Source organism: Miscanthus floridulus, chromosome 7 (genome assembly GCF_019320115.1).
Source record: "Miscanthus floridulus cultivar M001 chromosome 7, ASM1932011v1, whole genome shotgun sequence".
NCBI classification, from domain to species: Eukaryota; Viridiplantae; Streptophyta; class Magnoliopsida; order Poales; family Poaceae; genus Miscanthus; species Miscanthus floridulus.
Genome location: NC_089586.1, coordinates 108,498,235 through 108,514,419, shown reverse-complemented (window position 1 = coordinate 108,514,419; position 16,185 = coordinate 108,498,235).

Here is a 16,185-nt window from a genome sequence, read left to right as displayed (position 1 = left end):
TAACCTAAACTCAAGCAAATTGTTTCAGTAATATAATAAGCTAGAAGCCTAAACCACAATCTATAATTCTGGTAAGATCTAAAGAAATATCTATTTCATGACAATAGCTGTGATGTTCTTCCTGGAAAAATATGTGGTGGAAACCACATACTAGGTGAAAATATGAAAACTAATTAAAAAAACTGTTTTGGTCATCCAATTTTTTTTTGAAATTTGGTATATCCATGTTGTATACAAATATGTACTCATGTGCAAAGGTTGGGATATGAAATCAAACTAGAAAAATTCAGACAAAAATAAATTTTAGATGCATGTGCACTAAAAGACAAAATTCTTGGGTTTTTATCATTTAGTGCACACACACCTAAAATTTATTATTTTTGTATAAATTTTTAAAACCCAGTTTTCATATCAACTTTTGCAAGTGAGTACTTATTTGTATGCACTATGGATATACAAAATTTTATATTTTTTGGAATAACCGAAATACGTTTTGTTGAATTAGTTCCAATGTTTTCACTTAGTATGTGGTTTACACCACATATTTTGCTTCTAGCAATGCCACATATATGTGTGCACCCATCGTACTTCCAAATCCTGGTTCTATTAATATTTTAGAAAACTTTTCAATCATGCATTAAACGTATGCAAAGTTTCTTATTGGTAGGGACAACACCTACAAGAGCAATGCAATTATGTGGAGACATGTAGGAATCAAACTCTATAATAGCTATGATACTCCGGATGACATTTCAACAACAGTGGTTAGGCGAGGGAAGTCCGATCATGTTGGGCCCTACTTCTAGGGTCCTCTATGCATCATATATCAGTCCTGAATCAGTAACTGATACGCACAACTCAACAAGATTAACATAAAACCCCATATTTTTATTGCTAATGGGAAAACATAGTACATGGTTCGGGCTCACATGGCTTGGGCCACTAGCCATATATCGTATATCAGAGTTCTAAGACAGCGATCCTATATCAACGTGACTCCATTCCTACATACTAGCTTGGAGTATGAACGTAACCCTAGCCTAAGACCCTAAGCATACTCCTATATCATATTCGTTGTGGTCCTAGCGTAGCGCCTTCGTACAACTCCGTCTTCGAGTATACGCTGAGTATCCTATCCCTATGTAACTCCAGTAGTTCCATCTGAGAAGGTATTCCGGTAGCTTCTCACCTAAAAACGTAGAATGGAGGGAGTTGAGTACATAAAGTACTCAGCAAGCCCTAAACTTTAGGTGGAGGGAGGTGGAAGGGAAGGCTATATGTGGAGGTGGTTGAGGTAAAAGTGGTAGGGTGAAGTAATTATAATTATAGGTTGGACCCTGGCAGAGTATTACCATTCTCACCAGTTTTCAGGGGTTAATTATAGTTTATCAAATTAGTAAAATACGTCTTACCAGATTATCACAGTTGTAGAAGTCTACATGTATAGGTGATTACTATTTTAGATGATTGTCTATGAATACATATATATTCAGGTATGTATCATGGTAAATGAGCATACACGAATATATGGGGTCATCTATGCTAAAGTGGGGGCTATTACTACTGTTAGTATTTAAATTAAATATATAAAAAGAAAAAACAAATAAACTAGAATTTAAAAGGGTACCAAATAATGGGGAAATGGTAGGAACAGGTAGAGCTTGAATTTAGGAGATTTTTTGTGGTGGAACCAAGTAATTTGGAGTTGAGATGGAAGAGATATGAATTTTCAAAGATTAAATATGAAAAAGATAAGTGGAATATAAGCTTGAGAATTATTTCAGGAAATTGGAATAATGAAAATGGGGTGGAAATATTTAGGGTAGGATCTAGGGTGTACCTAGCTTATTTAGGAATTTTTTTGGGAATTTTCCTATGCATGGAAATGGGTTTTGTAACCTTCTATGTACACCGCCTGGGTGTATACAACATTTTCTCCTCGACTGACTGGCTGACGCGCGGGGCCAGCGTGGCATAGTCAGCTGTCGTATGGGGTTCGCAGTGTCGGTGCTGTGCCTCGCCAACATGTGGGCCATCCCTTGCCTTCCCCATCCAGACGGTGGGCGACGGCGTCGAATACCTGGCCCACTTGACAGTGGGGGTAATGGGGACGGAGGGCCATGGCGGTAAGGCAGGCAATGTTGGTACGGCAGCAGAAATAGGGTAACTGGCAAGGAGCTCGCCGAAGTTGCTTACGCCAACGACATCCTTGCCCGGAGCTCCTATTGGAATAGCGGACGACACTCTTGAGACTCCAGCGTGGCTTCTAGGTAGGTGAGGGATGGCGGCGGTTGCATGGGTGGCTATGGCGGCTTACTGGAGCGGCAACGGCGGTGCGGTGATGTCATGGGTGCCCTTATGGGAAAGTGGGCGAGGGAGAGTGGCTTGGGCTTGCGGTGAAAGCGCGAGTACATGGAGGGGGTTGCGTGGCCTAGCCATGCCTTGCCGTCGGTGGCAGCGGCAATGGCGACTCGGCGGAGGGTTACGCATGGGGGAAGAGTAGCATAGCGGGTCAGAGTAGGCTGGGGGTGGTAGAGAAGGTGGAAGAGGGGAGCGAAAGCTCGTTATCTGCCTAATTCAGCCTACGACGACCGGGGGAAGGTGAACACAGAGTTCACTCCGATGGCGACCGTGGCGTCCAGATTGGGGGAAATCGAGCTGCCGCTCAAGAGAGGAGGGGAGAAGGGAGACTGAGGGGGGGATGGTGTGTCCTAGACCTAGGTGAAGCTAGTGGGGGCGGGGTTGAAGCCAGGAGCTCGGGTTGAGCCTATTTATATATAGGCGCCAAGGTTGGTTCGCTGGCGGCGAGATCTTTACCTGTGGTGGAAAATATCTAGCTCATGTGGGGCACGTGTCTGGTTGGTATGGCAGTGAGCTGGCTACTCGCTGTAGCTCATGCTTGTCCTCATGTGGCCGAAGTGGAGTAGGGGCCATGCAGTGCCAGGCCCTAGGGGTAGGTCAAGGAGGTGCGACGGCCGAGGGCCCAAGCGAAGGAGGGGCCCAAGCCAGGTATATAAACCCATAGGTCCTATAGTCCTATTAAGCATTAACAAACTAATGAGAAGAGTGACATAGAACTGGTCAGCGCGGCCCAAAAAGACAACATCAACATTTATTTCCTAGTTTTCTTTTCCCACGGGCCCTCGGGTAGAGAGGAGGCGAGGAGTCACGCTGCACAAAACACACTTTGATCGTGAGTTCACGACATGCGCCTTACACACGCGGAGCTGGCGAGCCGCGCCTGCCGCGAAGAGCTATACTACCGGAGACACGAACATGGCGCACGAGGACGACGACTAGGCAGGGCTCCACAACGATGACATCTTGATTCTTGGCTTCTTATAAATTACTGATCACCGATCAATTGTTTAGGTCCAAGGTATTTTTTTTCTTTTTATTTTTAATCCAAATTAATTATTTGTATAGTATTCCAGACTTCTAGTACTTTGTACCCATATAGTTATATTTTTCTTCTAATTTAGGTGTTAGAATTTTAGAATGTTACCTAAGAAACATTTGTCATGGGTGAGAAAAGAAAACGAATATATTGTTTTTTAATCTACATTGTTCCTCGATAATTATCATACTATCTACAAATATATTGCTTAATCTACATTGTTCCTCAATAATTATCAGACATGTTAAATTAAAAATATGTTATTGAATTTATTTTCAGTTTTGTAAATAAAATTAGTGCCTATATATTATAAGATTTTATATATGGTCAAGAGGGGCCGTTGCGACAAGATTGCCAGAGGGTCCCTTAAAATCCTAGGACCGACACTGGGGCCATGGCAACTTCACTGCCAGCATGCGCGTGTCGATGAGCTTTGCGGGGAGAGTAGGGGCGATGCAGAAGAGAACAAGGGAGTGATGCGGTTCGTTGGTGGGGCCCATGCTTAGCTGTTTCGGTGTGGCAGGGTGGCAACGAGGCTGTTGGCTTGGGCAGCGTAGCGCAACACGGGATTCACGTCGTCGTCGGGAGGTAGATGACGATGCTAGGTGTGTGAGGTATGGGCATCAGTGCGAGAGGAGAGGGGAGCGGGAGCAGGCATGGTAGTGGCTAGGCTAGGCTGCTGGGCTGGCTGGTGTGGGCACGACATGGCCTCTGCTGCCTGCTGGGCCTATGGCTGGGTCAGGCCACAAGGAGGGGAGGAGGGCACGTGAGCCTGGGCTAGGCTTCGGCCCATGGCAAGAGAGGGAGCAGGCCACAACATGGACTAGAAGGGAGGGAGAGGAGAGAATGAGCCCAAGGGGCTTTTCCATTTTCTAATACCTTTTCTATTTCTCCGAATTTAAACTAAGCACATTTTAAGTGGAATTTGAATTAGATCTCAAGGAATTTGATGGATAAGTGGTTAGGGTAATTCAAGGGAGGTCAAGGGAAAGTGTTTGGTGGAAAGGTTAAAGGAAAAGTCAAGGAGGGTTATTTGGTGGCAAAATAAATTATAGGGCACACACATGCAATCAAACAATTCAATTCAATAAAGCAAGCACTTCATCACTCAAGCATCCTAATCCTAAATGCATATGGTAAATTTTGATGCAAGGGTTCTAGAAAGCATTTTCTTTTGAAAGTGGTTTTGCAGAAATTAAACTAAGCAAGTTTTAATTTGTTGTAAAGTTTTGAAAAATTCAAATTTTTAGTGATTTTTAACATGATGCAAAAACACGGGTGTTATAGATTGTCGGTGCAGAAAGTGAGCAACACGTAAATATTTATAGTTTTGCTATACGTTATGATCGGAGGTGGCCTAGCACTCAATGACACAGGGTTTATACTGGTTCAGGCAACGTGTCCTACGTTCAGTTTGAGTCGGTCGATGACTTTTATACTGGTTCAGGCAACGTGCCCTACGGCCTAGCACTCAATGACATAGGGTTTTCCTAGCAGCTCTTGAGGTCCTAGGAGTTACCAGGGCGAACATACGTCCCCTGGAAATTTTCGACGAAGACCCTCTTGAGGTCTGGCCAAGTCACAGATGCTGTCATGCGGGAGGAATTCGAGCCACACCTGAACATGTTTCCCCCATATAGATGGGGAGATATTGAATGATGAAAAGGTCATCATCCACCCCTTCGACTCAGGCAGGCGAGCCAAAAATCTTCGAGCCAAATACTGGGGTTCGTCTCCTCGGTGTACTTGGTGATGTTGGTGGGTGGTTAGAAGCGTTGTGGGAACGGCGCTCTCTGGATACACCGGCCAAAGGCCCATGGTCTCGGGCCCTCAGGGCTGGGACTCCGGTCGTCTGGCCGGCGACCATACCTGGGGCGCATTTCACCGCTCCCCTTGATGGTTCGGCCAAGACCCATGTCGCCTGCCATCGTTGCCGCCCGATGGATGTCATCATCATGCCGGGCCTAATGCCGGTTACTAATGACGCTACAAGCGTCTTGGTGCGGACCGGGCCATTCCGATACCAGCGGTCGGTGTGGAGTAGGCGCTAGGTGGGACCACGGCATAGCCAATACCTCCTGAGCTACGCTTGGCGGCTGTAGCGATGAGCGGATGGAGCAATCCGTCTGGTGTGTCCCTACTCCCTCAGTGGGGAGAGAGGGCATGTGTCAGAGTCATGATGCAAAGCTTTCCACCTGTTGAACGACGGTGGCTTCTACCAGCACCTGGAGGTTCCAATAGATCGCCTACTCCTAGGGGGTCGACGGGCTCAGGAATGCCGCGTAGAAGCATTGCCACAACGGCGATGTTCTAGCTAGCCTGAGTGAACTATGGGGGGTCATTCCCCTCATTCATGATGTCACACTAGACCTGGCGGGCGTGACCTTGGGTGCCTCCCGCCGGGTCATGCGCATGGGGCACAATGTGCTGTACCGAGCACGTCAGCGTAGGCAGCGGCTGGTTCTGCCTGCCGTCATCGTAGCTCCTCAGTGTGCTCTTGTGCAAGCGCGAGGGCCCCCGCATGCGGGTCTAGAGGGGGTGAGTCTGCACAGACTCCGCAACCATTGGTGGCTGCCCCAGAGCGTCTGCTATAGCGCACTCCTAGGATGGACGGTGGCTAGGTGCCTACTGTCACCGATGCTGGAGCTCTCGCTCTCAACGTCATCATCTAGGAGTTCATGGAATGTGGTGGGAGCATAGCTCGCCATTCCCACAAATTCGGATGTGAGAGGGGGCAGCGCCAGCGTTGTTCGGAGCCCCCGAGCGCATGCGTCCGTGGGAGACACGAGGCCATATGGGAACCAGTTGTACGGTGTTTTCGGTGTGGACAATACCGTCCTTCTAGATAATCGGTGGGAGATAGTAAATAAAGAGTAAATAATAGTATGCATATTACTCACAGCGGGGTTTGAGCAGATAGTTTGCTCGGAATGAAGCAGTAGGCAGCCTCATCGTTGGAGTCGTCGTGCTTCCCGGAGCCGATGGAGGGCTGCCCCTCTAATGGGCGTTGGAATGAGTGCCTCCTCACGGAGGTGTAGTACGCTGAGCCGATCGGCAACGAAGTTCATGCTTCTGAAGAGGAAGGCCGAGGATGTCTCGAAGATGGGTGGAACCCACATCCCAATAGGTGGGAGTTTTGGAAACTCCAATGAGCCGAAGCGAGCCATATCGCTTGAGCCCACCATGGCGAAGGTGACAGAAAAGTGGGCCATCCGATGACCAAAAGTATGAACGTATAACGTCTTCCCCACGGACGGACGCCAACTGTCGATGTAGAAAGTGATCAACACATAAATATTTGTAGTTTTGCTATACATTGTGATCGGAGGTGGCCTAGCACTCAATGACATAGGGTTTATATTGGTTCAGGCAATGTGCTCTATGTCCAAGTTTGAGTCGGTCGGTGACTTTATTCCTATGCCCAGGTGCTCGAAGTTTGTTGTGGGGTTATAAACTGGAAGGGAGAAAGATAGAGGATATAAGAGGTCTGGTCAGACTCTGGTTTGAAGGGCCGAAGAGTAACAGGAGCCTGCTATGTGCTAAGTGTTCGAGCGTGTGCCTGTGGTTTGAACCTGGTGGTTCTATTGTTGTGTACTAGTAAACTGATCGATCTCTCTATTGGGAGAGAGCGCATCCCCTTTTATAGATGAAGGGGTTGGCTTTACAAGTGAGAGGGAGAGAGTGCGTATGCTACTAAGTCTTGTTGCCCACGCCAGTGGGTACAAGATGATGATAGGCGCCCATAATACTGTTTAATGTCAGATGCACGTGGGAGGTTGCGTCGTCTTCTTCTAGTATGGCAGATGTTGGTGCCTGCCTCACTGTTGATACCTAGAGGCATGCAGAGGTGTTTTACCATGTTCGCCTGGTACGATAAATGCCTGGTGCCCACAACACTATTGATGCCTCAGAGGCATGTGGGGGGAGCCTTACTGTGTTTGTCCGGTATGGGGGTTGATGCGCCCACAATACTATATGAGGAAATGTCGACGCCTACAACACTGCCTGGGCTTTATCATGGCAGGGACTATAACACCCCAGGTGTTTAGCTTCCACATTTGCACTGCATTTCATGAACATGAGCATCATGCATCCCTTCGTGAACTTATATCACATGAAACATGATTTTCGAAACATTGCAACATGTTGTATATTTCAATGTGTGTTGTTTCTTTTATGAAATGTAAAGTGTGCAACACTTAAGTGTAACATGTGCCACTCACTTAGTGAAACAAAGTTAGTTATTACTATGCAACAAGATTAGGAAACAAGTGAAACAATGACTATGAAACAGTTGTAACATTTCATGTGTTTTTCATTGTTTCAGTACGTACCTTGCTTGACTCTTGTATGACCAATGTATGGTGTGGCTAAAAACTCTTGTAAGGGACTTAGTTACACATAGAATGTCTTTTGGAACATTGTTCATGTTGGTCACTTTGACTAATTAAGTTCCCAAGTCATGGTTTGACCAAATTTGACCCCTGAACCCTTTGGTTTGACTATTTAAAAATGTAGCTTAGGATGTTTGCATGTCTGAGTAACCTAAAACAAAGTTGTAGTAAATTTTATAAGGAACAAACTTTGTTTAGAAGCCAAGTCATGAAAATGTGCACAACATGTTCAAAAAGGACCCACAAGTCAGATTTGAAGGTAGGAGTCAACACTTGAAAAATTTGCTAAGTCTTAACTGCCATTTCAGTTTGATTGAGCCCACTTTGGATTGATACAACTCTTGATCCATGGAGATCTAGGCTATTGATTTCTAAATCAAAGTTGAAGCCCTACTATAGCTCTACAACTTTCATGTTCATTGTTTCCTCTAACTCGTCACGGTTTCAGGAGCTAATTCGGTGTTAAAATTGCCCTATCAGTCGACACCTTTGAGCTCTGAAACTGAAAAGTTTCAGACATCTACAGTGTTCACTGATTCAGAAATCAGCCACCGCGTGGGTGACGCAGCATCGCCGGACGCCTGACCGCGCAGGCCACGTGCCGTGGCTGGCCTGACGCTGCTGTCGGTGTCCTCCACTTGAAGCCGTGCGCCTGCCTGACCTGCTCGCCATCCCCTTTTCATTTCTCCGCTCGCCACAGCAAGTGCAGCCCGCAAGCAGCCGCTCTGCCATTGCTGCTCCTGCTTCGCCGTCGCCGAGCTCGCGTGCCACTACGAAAACGCGCGCTACGTCTTCACCATAGCTCCGCTGTGTTCCTCGTGACCTTCTCCACCACTTAGCCGGGCCATTGGAGCTTGGGTAAGGTCGCTGTGACCATTCCGCGCACCGCCGTGCCATGGCCGTGCCGGTGACCTCATCGTGGCCAGCACGGCACCGTTCCCCTCCTCCTTTCTTAGCTCGCGTTTAGTCTTCTCCATCACGTGTAGATGCTTGGGTGTAACGGCTAACACCAATGCCGGTCCAGCCGCGCCGGGACACGGCCAAGCACCGCCATGCGCCATGGCCGAGCCGCCGAGCTCCATGGCCGGAGCACTTAAGGACCGCTAGAGCTTCGGATTTGTAGGTCAATCGACGCGTGGGAACTTGGGGAGCACGCCGGTGCTGTCCAAGCCACCGGAGGAGTCGTCGTCGGCGAGTTCCACCGTCGCCGCGCCGTCGAAGCCACCTCCTCTGTTTTCGTCTCGCTGACGGGTGGGGTTGGCTGACACCTAGGACCCACACGGCAGTGGCTATGCATTCATAGGGCTAGTTCAAAAATGCAGTTTTGAATGCTGATTTGTGATTTTTGTAACTCCAAATTGGTAGATCCAAATTGAGTACTTCCAATTTTGTTAGACTCACAGTTAGGTCTAGTATTTAAGAAAAATATGTCTTGAGCACTTTATATAGAGATTTTGGATGAATTAAATAGGAACTTGAAAAGTGTTTTTGAAGGCATACAAACTTGTTTAAATCATATATTGAGTTTCTGTGATCCAAAAATTGTAAAATTTTGTGGGTAAGCTAGTATTGCTTACTAGAAGCTCTGGTTAAAACTTGAGAGACATTGCATGTGTAGTTTTTGAGTTATAGATTTTCCTTTTATCATTGGTAGATACTTGTGTGAATTTTTGTAAATTATCTATGAATCCTATGGCCATGAAACTTGGTAGGTAGTATCTTAGTACCTTAAGGATGCTACGAAAAATATGAAATCTGTTGCTTGACACTTTTCACTAAGGTTTCCTAATTATGCCATTTTGAGCCATTCTGCCTTACCATTTTTGTGTAGGTTGTTATACTTACTCAAATGGTGTGAAATTTTTATGGTAGTCTACTTAGGGCATGTAGTGTCTACTGTAATTTTTGTAGATTTAATGGGGTAGTTTTCATGTATGTTTACTATTTCCTTTAATTAATTAATTAAATTAAGAAAGGTATTAAAAGAAATGTTTTGGGGATGGACACCCTACTTTCTGGTGTTCTTGTGATATGTGTGATATGTGAGTAAAGTTAGTTTTATCCAAGTAAGTGTTTAAATCATAAGTTAATAATTATTTGTTTGCATTATGTCCCTCCGGACATATCTGGGGACTTTGGAAAGTTCCCCATGATATTTTAGTTTTCTGTGAATAAGATGAATACAAGAGTTGTAGATAATTTAGGTAGCTAGCTCCTGTCAAAATTTAAGGGCATTTGGCCTAGTAGTTTAGAAACTATAGCTGTTTAAAGTTAGGTTCTAGTTTTGCTTACTCTCTGCCTTGTAAGGATAGAGTTCTGTTGATTTATGAATTCGACTTGGTAAAGTGTTGAATCATGCTTTGAGATCTAAAAATGAATTGTAGACAATTTCATAAGCTTTCCAGATTGCCTTGTTGCATGTCATTTGGAATTATAAATCTCCAGTTATGGTTAGTTTACTACACCGCTATATAGTATTCATTTTGCTGAAATACAAATGCTTCAGTGTATGTGGTTGCAAGGTTCTCGTTGATTGTTTAGGGGTTAGCCTAACTTGAGAATATACTTAGGTGCAGGTGCTAGGTCATTAACTAAAGATGAGCAATTATACATTAGGTTGTATAAACTTGGTAAGTAAAGTGATTTGAATAGGGCTTAAATTAGGAATATGCAAACTACAGCGAATATGCGCATTCCCCGAGCATCCCTAACATTCATTCATGTGCATCCATGAATATTTATCTTGCGCATTCATGCAATAGGTGTGTCGGAGGGAGTGATGTTTCTAGAGTTTGAGGGAGCCAACCTAGGAGGAGGAGCCCGAGGTGCAGGAAGCCGACGAAGTAGTCACCACGTGGAGGAATTGCCCGAGTGCCCTGACCACCAAGCCTTCCTCGTTCCTGAAAGGCAAGCCCCAGAGCATATTAAGTCTCCCATGTTTTCACAAATACGTTGAGTATCTTTTATTCGTTGATGATGCATTAAGTATAGGAATTGGTTGGAACCAATTGCTGCATTATATATCCTTCCTTGTCCAGATATCGCACTGGAATCCTATTTAAGTTTCAGGACGGGTTAAATGCTTAGCCATGCTTAGTGCGGTAGAAGTCAGGTGATTTCCTATCACCTGCGAGCTTTAGGATGAGGTGGATCACAGTTGGCTATATTTTCTATCGTGGAAAAGAACCATGTTAATAATGAATTAAGACCGGGCGGAGTCTTGTGTAGGTTTGGACATAGTGACTCCGTCTGAGTCGTTTAAGGACCGATACGCTGTACGTCCTCATGTCATGTTGAACGCAGCCTAACACTTAGCTGGCCAGATAAGTCATTCCGACCGCGAAGCCTAGTAGCTCGACTCAGGCCGGGGATGCGAGCAGTGGCGTGCATTCTGGAGGTAGCAAGGATGTGCGGAAGAGCCATTGGCATAAGTCCTAAGGCGGGTTAGAGTCCCAAACAACCTTGGCAGAGTGGTTCTCTGAGAATGCCGATCTGTTCGGACTCGCGACTCCTGAATCGTACCAAAGGTGACTTGTTTGCGACCCTGACGGGGGAAGCAGGGTTTGTGTTTAGGAATACCCCTCTAGCTGGATAGGAATCGATTCGAATCGCCGTCTCTCCCGGATAGTGAGAACTTGACTGAGCAGGCGGCAACGTAGATTCAATTAATTTAATGATATGGTTAAATGGATGATGATGATAAGGTTGCCACAATGAATACCTGATATGGTTATTAATGTTTGCACCCTAATAAAATGATTGCTTAGTATAGGTGCTAATGTAGTTAATAGGTTAATGGCTAAAAAGTCACTGCTAGTTCAGGATAAGAGTTGATCATACTCCTTATGCTTTTCTGCAAAAAGAAAGTGTCAGCCAGCTCCACTACATTAAGCTATGCATAATCCTTGGTGTCATTTGTTTGGTTTCCGACGGGTAAGTCTAGCTGAGTACATTCTCATACTCAGGGTTTATTTCCCTCTTGTTGCAGATGACCTTCTATATCAGGGATTCTATAAGTATTGTCTCCATTCAGGCGGGTGATGAAGACTAGATCATGGGCATGATCTCCTGTTCTCTTATCTGAATGCTTTTGCGGGCTAGTGATCAGCAAACCAGTATGTGTATTTGAACTCGGTGTGTGAGTTAAACTATTTGCTTCCGCATGTTTACAAGACTTGTTTTGTAATAACGATGACTCTGTGATGATGTAATCTATTTGTGAACGTCTGCGAAATGTTGTAACGTACGATATGTTATGTTGAATTACTGTGATCTTGGTTGTATGCAAGGTTGGTTTGAAATCCTTTGAGATTTCGGTTGACTACCGGGTTTATATGGGCTCAAGTTCGAGAATTTGATCGTTTCGGCGATTGTTTTTGTACTTATGCTCTTATAAATTAGTCGGTTTTGTGACAGCTGGCATCGGAGCTAGATTCAACATTAAACATGTCTTACGGCTATTTAAAAACAAAAGCTTTTGTTGTTAAAATGGCTTTCAAACTTATAGTTATATATAAGTGTTCAAAAATCAAAATGTTTATGGTATACTGGTGATCACATCCCTTATAGCCCACATAAGGACTTCTAGGTGGCTTATATATAATTACTAACTTGGGGGAATTGATTGTTTCTATTTCGTCGTCCATGCGGTGTGATATTGCATGGGTGCCATTCGTTTGAATGGTATTGTATGGATCAATTGCCTCTACGCTAATGTAAGTGTGAGTTGCGAGAGCATGACCGTCCAACCGTCGGTCTAGGGGCAGAGCTAGTTGTGGTTACTGGAGTATTTACATAGTTGCATACATGTATATATGAAGGTACTTAATTGTGGGTACATTTGTCGAGTAGTTTGGATACCGAAGTATATATATCGGGGGATATATATATAGAGAGTATCTTAGTACTACTTGTGTAATTAGCATTATATCTTGTTGGGTTGGGCTACAATGAAGTTTTTCTGTAGGTACGCTAACAACGCACCAGTGTAGATCGACTAGTTACCGCTAATTGAGAGAACGTATGTATGCCACCGTATATTCCGCTAAAGCTTAAATTTTCTTAGGTTTATGAGGACGTACGGAACTGAGCATGCATCATATTCACTCATGACATTCATATTGCATTACTCCCTCCCTTATAATTGCTTATCCCTAAGTATAAAGTGCAATCTCTCAGCATGAAGTTGAGGAGATTCACGGTATTGCAAATTATCGTCTGCAACAGTGGGGTCAAACCGCACGCGAGAGAGACGAGCTTCATAACCAGCTGATGAACCTCACTACTGTGAGAGATGAGGCTGCACAAGAATTGGATTGGGTGACCCATCATAGAGATGCTTCTTTAGAGTTAGAAGAAGAGGAATACCCTAGAAGAAGTCCAAGGTGTCTCCGATGTGGACAGTGATCACTTCGACAAGTAGTTCATTAGCAAGTCTCACTAGTTAAGCTTTTGCAGTCATACTTGTAATGTACTTTAATTCGCTCCCTTCGGGATGCATATCAGTTATGGTGAAGTTTAAAACTTGTCATGTTGGAATGCACTACGTATGGCGCTAGTAATCTACTTTATGATGTGGTGATTGCAGAATGAATTATTGCCTCTGTTTATTGTATGAAGTTTTCATTCTCGTTAGTAAATACAGTTTGGCATGATTATATTGTTCCTCTCCAATATGCTGACATCATCAATAATTACTGGTTGCGCATTGTGCAGATGCCTCGTACTCGTTCCACCGGTGCGAGTGATGATGATGATCTTCCGCCACCACCACCCACACCAACGGAACTAATAGCAATGCTTGCGGAAGGACAAGCGCACTATGGCCGAGGCCCTCCATACGATTGCGAATCGTGATGGCCGTGGTCCACGCCAAGGACCAGATCCAAATCAATACAGTGATTTCAAGGATTTCCTTGATACGAAACCCCCAATCTTCAAGGAGGCTGAGGAGCCTCTACAAGCTAATGAGTGGTTGAATACTCTTGAGCAGAAGTTCTGTCTGCTCCGCTTGACTGAGGTGCTAAAAACTGAGTACGCATCGCACCAACTGCATGGGCCTACAGGCATTTGATGGAGTCATCATTGGTCCACTATGCCTGCTAATGCCCAAATCACTTGGGATCAGTTCAAGTACTGCTTTCAGGGGAAATTACATTCCTCCTGGTCTCATGGCGATCAAGCATACAGAGTTCATGAAGCTGACTCAGGGAACAAGAGCCTGAATAAATACCTGCAAGCTTTCAACAACCTTGCAAGGATATGCTACCGAGTTTGTGGATACCGATGCCAAGAAGATTGCAAGCTTCAAGCAGGGGACTTAGCCCCAAACTGATGAAGACCATGGGAAATTGCAAGTGCGCTCATTTTAATGAGTTTGTGAGTGATGCTTTATCGCAAGAGAACAACAATGCTGTGTATGCTGCTTCAAAAAGTTGTAAGAGGGCCTATGAGGCAGACTGCCTCACAATCTAAGGCTCCCGTCGCACAAAGGGCTCCATTCTGTCCTCCAGCTGTCAGCCACCAAGTTTCGCCCACCGTAGAAGAAGAATCCTACCAAGACTGGGTTTCATAAGGCATTTACAGTTGCTCTTCCCAAGGGCACTACCAGTCAGGGCAGTTCCAGGGCTCCACCAAGCAACATGCCTGTGCTGGAACTGCAACAAGACAGGCCACTGGGCAAGGGAATGCCCTTACCCTAAGAAGAATAATTACCAGGGTGGCCATCAGGGATAAGTGAACCACACTAATATTACTGAGATTCCTTCAGGAAAGGTAGTGACTACCGGTAAGTTTCTGATTGACCAACACCTCGTAGTTGTACTATTTGATTTAGGTGCTTCACATTCCTTCATTAGTCCATCATTTGCATCTAAGTTTATGCAGAAAACATATATTGTTAAGGGTGAGGGTTATTGTATTAGGGCTGCCAAGTGGTATTATCCCAACCAAGCTGGTAGTTGGGGATGTACAATTTGTGATAGAGGGGCGAAGTTATCAGGTTGATCTGGTAGTTTTACCAGGGCTAGGTATCGATGTGATATTGGGAATGAATTGGATGAGCCATCATGGAGTGCTTATTGATACATCGACTAGGGTAGTTATGCTCAGAGATCCTGGCAATCAGGAGAGTTTTCTAGTACAGTTACCCTAGGGACATCAATCTTTCTTGCACAACCAATGCGGTGCAAGCAAAGTCTCTGGCAGATATCCCCGTCGTGTGTGACTTTCTGGATGTTTTCCCCGATGATTTACCTAGGATTGCCCCCGGATCGAAGAAGTAGAATTCAAGATAGAGTTGCTTCCTGGTACTAGCTCCCATATCTAGAAGGCCATATAGAATGCCTCCTAATGAACTAGCTGAACATAAGACCCAGTTGAATGAACTGCTAAAGAAAGGCCTTATCTGCCCTAGTTCATCTCCGTGGGGGTGCCCAGCCATCTTTGTGAAGAAGAAGGATCAATCTCTACTGCATGTGTGTAGATTATAGATCCCTTGAATGCAGTTACAATCAAGAATAAGTATCCCTCTGCCATGCATCGATATCTTGTTTGATCAGTTGTCTAAAGCAAAAGTCTTTTCCAAGATTGATTTGAGATCTGGGTATCATCAAATCAAAATTTAGCCTAAGGATGTCCCAAAAACCGTATTCTCTACAAGATATGGTCTATATGAGCACCTGGTTATGTCTTTTGGATTGACCAATGCCCCCGCACATTTTATGTATCTAATGAATTCAGTGTTTATGCCCGAGTTGGACAAATTTGTGGTGGTATTTATAGATGATATCCTGGTCTATTCTGAGAATGAAGAAGATCATGTTGAACATTTACGGGTGGTTCTCACTAGATTGCGGGAACACTAGTTGTATGCAAAGTTCAGCAAATGTGAATTCTGGCTTCGTGAGGTACCTTTTCTTGGACACGTGTTGTCCGATGGTGGAATTATGGTGGATCCCACTAAGGTGCAAGAAGTGTTGAACTGGAAGGCTCCAATCTCGGTGCATGAGGTTTAGAGTTTTTTGGGGTTGACTGGCTATTATCGTCGCTTCATCCTGAATTTCTCTAAAATAGCCAAGCCTATGACTCGATTGCTGCAAAAAGACATGAAGTTTGTTTGGACTTTCGAGTGTGATACGGCTTTCCATACCCTGCGAACTCTTCTAACATCGGCTCCTGGTTTTGGCACAACTAGATATCGAGAAATCTTTTGATGTGTTCTGTGATGCATCAGGTATTGGGTTAGGAGGTGTTCTTATGCAAGAGGGTAGAGTCATTGCTTATACCTCTCGCCTAACTTCGGAAGCATGAAGTGAATTATCCCACGCATGACTTGGAACTCGCTGTAGTTGTTCATGCTTTGAAGGCCTAGAGACATTATCTACTTGGCAATGT